The sequence below is a fragment of the Octopus sinensis genome, linkage group LG18 (assembly GCF_006345805.1).
Source record: "Octopus sinensis linkage group LG18, ASM634580v1, whole genome shotgun sequence".
Lineage (NCBI taxonomy): Eukaryota > Metazoa > Mollusca > Cephalopoda > Octopoda > Octopodidae > Octopus > Octopus sinensis.
The window spans coordinates 5794420-5799419 of record NC_043014.1 but is presented as its reverse complement, the minus strand read 5'-3'; the positions used below and the strand labels follow the sequence as shown (position 1 = coordinate 5799419).

At 46.0% G+C, this 5000-nt stretch overlaps 1 long non-coding RNA gene across 1 annotated transcript in view; it reads right to left on the bottom strand.

Moving 5' to 3' along the window:
* Positions 1-1646: 1646 nt before the first annotated feature.
* Positions 1647-5000, bottom strand: part of LOC118766852 — a 17899-nt gene continuing 14545 nt past the window's right edge. The window contains exons 2-3 of the long non-coding RNA XR_005002762.1: positions 3540-3551; positions 1647-1657 (exon numbers count right to left, since the gene is read on the bottom strand). This is a non-coding gene — a long non-coding RNA (uncharacterized LOC118766852). The remainder of the gene's footprint in view (positions 1658-3539; positions 3552-5000) is intronic.

Below are 5000 nucleotides of genomic sequence, written 5' to 3'. Positions count from 1 at the left end.
TCAATTTCTTTCCAATACAAAACTTCGTAAACTCCAATCACTCCTCTATTCCATCACACCCGATTCCACAACCCCAACTCCTCCACTACCCTTCTCCCCTCCTGATAGGCTCCAACCACCCACACCTAACCCCACTGTTCCTCCTAACAACCCCACACACCTCCCCACTCCCTCCCCCTCAGACCTCCACCAGCCCTACCACCCCTCCTACTTCTATTCCATCCACCCCTTCTCCACTTCCGTCTGTTGTTACCATTCCCCCTGATCTTCCCCTCTCTGCGGCGGAACGCTCCGTCCTCAGTAGGGGTCTGCGTTTTATCCCCCTCACTCCATCCTGTAAGGAATTCCAGACGCGTGCTGATGTCCACAGCTTTGTGCGCCGCGTCCGGTTGAGTGCATTTTTCCGCGACATACCACCCGCATCCAACGATGATGACTGCTTCACTGCCCTGGGTCGCCAACCATCCCTGTGGACGCGTGCCCTCGGCCAGTTCCTAGCAGTGGATCTTTTCGCGGGTGCCTGTCAGCGTGCGTTGGAGCGGTTCAACTTCTCCAGGCGTTCCCTCCAACGGCGCGCTGACATTGTCATCAAACCGGTTGACAAGTGTGGAGCTGTGGTGGTGTGGCGCGTGGACCTCTACAGGGCCGAGGCGCTCCGCCAACTCAATGACACCTTCTATTCCCCTCTGTCCTCTGACCCCACGCTTAGCTACCAACAGACGGTATTCTCTACTGTCCACGACCTCATCTCGTCCTCCCGTCTCCCCTACACCGCATCCAACCTCACGCATCCAACGCACCCCCACGCACCCCCACCATTTACTTCCTCCCCCAAATCCACAAACCCAACAACTCTGGCCGCCCCATCGTCTCCGTCTGTAACTGCCCCACGGAGCTCATCTCAAAATACCTCGACCGTATCCTTGCCCCTCTAGTGGCGTCTCTTCCCTCCCACATCCACGACACCAACCATGCTCTCCGGCTTTTCAACGCTTTCTCCTTTCCTCCAGGTTCCTCCAAAACCCTTTTTACAATGGACATCCAGAGCCTCTATACCGTCATCCCTCACCACGAAGGACTGCGGGTACTTCAACACTTTCTCGACTTCCGCCCCAACCCCGAACCCGACACCTCCACACTCATTCGTCTGGCCGAACTTGTCCTTTCTCTTAACTGCTTCTCGTTCGCAGGTGAGTTCTACCAACAAACCTCGGGAGTGGCTATGGGAACGCGAATGGGCCCCAACTATGCGAACCTGTTCGTTGGCTATGTTGAGGCCCAAATATTCTCTAGTTTCACTGGTCCCACTCCCGAACTATACGGTCGTTACATTGACGACATTATCGGCGTCACCTCACTCTCCCGTGGACATCTACATTCCTTCCTCTCTTTCGTTCAATCCTTCCATACTGCCCTCCACTTCAACTCCACTATCTCCAACACCTCTGTCTCCTTCCTCAACATTTCGGTTAGCATTCATCACTCCACTCTTAACACCACCATTCACTACAAACACACAGACTCACACTCATACCTAAACTTCTCTTCCTCCCACCGCAAACACACCAAGCATTCCATCCCCTATTCCCAATTCCTCCGTCTTCGTAGGCTCTGTAGTGACGACCATGACTTTGAGACTCAGTCTCAACTCATGGCTCTGGATACATCCTACGTGGATACCCCCTCACCACTATCCACACCGCGCTTGCCAGAGCACGTTCCGTAGACCGTGCATCAGCTCTCTCCCCCGAACCCGCCCTGCAGTCTCCCGCCTCCCTTTTCCTCACACTTGCCATCCCACCACCATAACTCTCCAACGCACCATTCTTCGAGCTTTCTGGCATCTCCAGTCCGACCCGTCCACTTCACCCCTCTTCCCTAACCAACCCTTCCCCTTCTTCAAACGAGCCCATAACCTACGAGACCTCTTGGTCCACAGCTTCTTCCCTGACTCTACCTCCCAACCTGGCTCCCGCCCACGTTACCGCGCTTGCCCTTACCTCTCCAACACCACCCTCCTCACTGGCACCCATCATCGACCCTATCGCATCATCGACTCCTTCAACTGCACCTCCAGCAATATCATCTATTGCATCTCTTGCTCTCTCTGCCATTCCCTGTACATCGGACAAACGGGACGCCGTTTGGCTGACCGGGTCGCGGAACACCTCCGTGACATCCGCCTTGCCAATGACACACCGGTCTCACGCCATTTCCGCTCCACCGGTCACTCCTTGCAACACCTGTCTGTGTTCGGATTGTCCTTGCACAGAGGCCATCCGGATTCCCGCTTGCGCCGTGAACAGGGATTAATCTTCTCTCTTCGCTCATTTACGCCATTTGGTGTAAACTCTCCCGCCCCCCCTTTTAATCTAACCTCCCCCCGACTCCTACTTCTCTTCAGTCCTTCATCTTTTCAGCCCTACTCTCTTTCCCTCCTCTTCCCTTCTTTCCACTTCTTCTTTCTTCTTTTTCTTTCCTATTCCCCTTCTCATTTTCTCTCTGCTCCCTCAATCCCCTTCCCTCCCCCTCCCCTCCCATCGTCTCCTCCCATCCTTTCCCATCCCCCTCTCCCTCTCCCCTCTTTTAGGATCCCCCTCCTCCTTTCTCCCTCTTTTTCCCCCTCCCCTTCCTTCTCCTTCCCTCCCTCCTCCTTCCCTCTCCCCCTCATCTCCTCTCTCCCTTCAGCCTCCTCCCCTCCTCTCTCTTCTCTCCTCGCCGCCTCTCTCTTCTCCCCCCTCTCACTCTCCCCACAAACCCCACTCTCGCCCACCTCCCCACAACATCACACTACACTACACCATACGACATTACACATCACATCATACGTACATACACACGTCCAGACCACCAGCCCTCTTTCACACGCACATACACATTCTCTTATACACACACGCACCTTCATGTTGGGGCGAGGTCACTTGACCATGTTACCTCTCCTACTATCCCTCTAGCGTCTAGCGTCTGACATTCTGACGTCTGATCTCTGATCTCTGACTTCTGCCTGAAATCAGAACGCCATGCTGGATCGTAAGCTCCTAAACGCATTTTTTTCTCTCCTTGTTTCTTATCTGTGTATCTTTTTGTGGAAGAGCGTAGGCTCGAAAAGTAAAAGACTTGTTTTATTTCTATTCCTGAGCGCCATACTAATACGATTGTTTGTTTGTACTCAACCTGCCTTCGTCTTTTGTTTATTTTCGTAAACCTGCCTTCGTCTTTTGTTTATTTTCGTAAACCTTCATGTTATATATATATATATATATATATATATATACTTTATTTTAAGCAGCAGAAAATTCAACAAAATCTGTTACTCTGAGTTTCTCGTTGCCGTTCATCAGACAGTTTTTGCTAGAATGGAACTTATATATTAATTCAATCTATACTCTTACAAACGCTACACCTTTAAAAAGAAATGGACTTGTTTGATTGCCCTTTAGAAAAAACGGTCAATCTTCGAGCGATAAACAAAAAGGTCAAAAATATATGTATATATATATAAAAAAACTTATAAAAATTATAAAATCCGAGAAAAAAACCGAGGAAAAAACCTATTGCCGTTAATGAGACAGTACAAATTAATGCATAGAAATTAAACCTGTATAAATACTGCAATACATATTTATATTAAAATCCACATATATATATCAACTACACAAAAGGATGCGCGTAAACGCCATACATACATATACAGACGTATGAATATGAATCTAAATTATACACATAAAAGCATGTGTACATATATTCACGCAAACCGTCTCGCACGCAAGCTAAATTTCATCTATGTAGCAATTCCCATATACTGAGCAAGGAGGGGGAACGAAAGAAAGGGAAAGAGAGAAAAAGGAACGAAGGAGGGGTGGGGAAAAAACTTGTAGCGATATTATTGGCATCTATAGAGGCCAGTATACATACACAAGTTTGAATTGATACATATACATACCGTCGTGCGTATGCGTGCTTAAGCACAAGTATACTTTCACTTACACATACACAGATACGCATGCTTACAAATACATATGTTTTGCTATACACAAACTTATATAAACATTCTAAATTTGACAACATTGCTTTTTTTAAAAAAAAACATTGCTTTTAAAAAATGGGTGCATTAATAAAAATATATACGAAAGACATATAAAATAAAATATAACATCCTATTTTGGGCCATTTATAAATAATCAAGGTAATATAAATAATCAAGGTAATATAAATAATCAAGGTAATCTTATGCAATACAATAACATGAAAACAAAGTTTGTAGGTTTTTCCTAATATATATGTAGAAACAATAAGACTTGCTATAGGTCCGTCGTAGCGCTCAAGAGTCAAAATCAAAATCAAAAATCAAAATACAAAATATATACTCTATCCATATGGTTATATTTATATCGACATTTTAAATTTAGCCGCGTGCCTACATAAGTTCATTAACTCACTTCTTTGATTCAAAGAATTATTGTCTTTGAATAATATGTGCATTTTCTCTAATAGCAAAGCCTGCACTTGAAATTATATTTGTAAGCTCCATGCCTGTATGGTGCCGCCCTGTCCAGAATGCTCCATGTCACGTTGAAAGGTGGGGCTTCCTCTTCTTTTAGTTCCCAGACATATTTTGCTAGGCTGGTTTTCTTCCTATTCTCTGGGTATTTAAAAGAATTCTTATGAGAATAAAATCTTGTTTTAAATGAATTTTCTGAAGCCCCTGTGTATGTCTTGTATTCCGATGAGCCTTCCACTTGCACCTTGGCTCTATAAACTACTCCTTTCACTAGACATTTCCCTTCTAACGGACAGGAGCTTTCGTTTTTGAAATTACATTTCTTAATGGGCTCGGCACCATGTCTAATCTCAATTAGCTTCCTATTATGTTGGCTAATGTAAGAGGCGAAATTTCTGCAACAAGAATAGCTAACCTTCAGGGTTCTTCTATTAAATATTCTGTAGAATTTATGACCCTGCTTAAAATGCTTAGAGACTAATCTCCAAAATTCCTTACC